This window comes from Myxine glutinosa, chromosome 3 (assembly GCF_964187855.1).
Source record: "Myxine glutinosa chromosome 3, kmMyxGlut1.1, whole genome shotgun sequence".
NCBI classification, from domain to species: domain Eukaryota; kingdom Metazoa; phylum Chordata; class Myxini; order Myxiniformes; family Myxinidae; genus Myxine; species Myxine glutinosa.
Window position 1 is genome coordinate 125,185,438 of NC_136263.1, and position 1,174 is coordinate 125,186,611.

The window sequence follows — 1,174 nt, forward strand, 5'->3', positions numbered from 1 at the left end:
TTACCTGTACAGTTTTTCATAATTTTTATTTTATTTTATGTTATATTATTTAAAAAAAAATTAAGACTCATGGAGCTGAAACTTGTGGTTCCAATAATTTCGTACCTGGGTCTTTCCTGCTGAGCAATTATGTTTAGTGTTGCCTTCAATTTTGAACATGGATCTGCTGAAACACAGCCAGGTTTTTGTCAGCTTCATCCACGTCTACATTCAAAGTAAATAAACCGGAATCGTATCTATTTATTATGTGTCATACGGAGTGTGGTTAAATTGAGAGGTTTTTGAAAGAAGTATGGTAGGATTGGGGAGCGAAAGGAAAAATGTTGGGAGGAGTTGAGATAAAAGGGAGTGATGGGAATGGTTATGGAGCAGATAGGTGTGGGATCACGTTCCACCATATTGTCATACAAATCCTTTTTATCCCATGAAGCTCATGGGGGAGCAATATGACAAAGAATGAGGGTGCAATTGAGCGACACAGAAGGCGAACAGACAACACACTCGTAAACATGACCCAAATGAAAAGGAGGGGATATGGGCATGGTAGGGGGTTAATAACAGTGTCATGCATGGAAATGTGAGGTGACATGACATTGAGGTGAGTGAGTTCAAACATTTAAGCAGTGGAGGGAGGGATATGATTGGGCAGATGAACAATTCCACAAATAATAAAAGTGAGGGGACAGAGGAATGCAGTGCGGTGAAATACACAGATAAAGCTGTTCTTTAATCGTGGTCAACATCTGTCACTGAAAAACAGGATTGCATGCCACGATATGAACATCTATCACTGAAAAACAGGATTGCATGCCACGATATGAACATCTATCACTGAAAACAGGATTGCATGCCACAATATGAACATATATCACTGAAAAACAGGAGTTGCATGCCACAATATGAACATCTATCACTGAAAAACAGGAGTTGCATGCCACAATATGAACATATATCACTGAAAAACAGGAGTTGCATGCCACAATATGAACATCTATCACTGAAAAACAGGAGTTGCATGCCACAATATGAACATCTATCACTGAAAAACAGGATTGCATGCCACGATATGAACATCTATCACTGAAAAACAGGATTGCATGCCACAATATGAACATCTACCTCTGAAAAACAGGAGTTGCATGCCACAATATGAACATCTACCTCTGAAAAACAG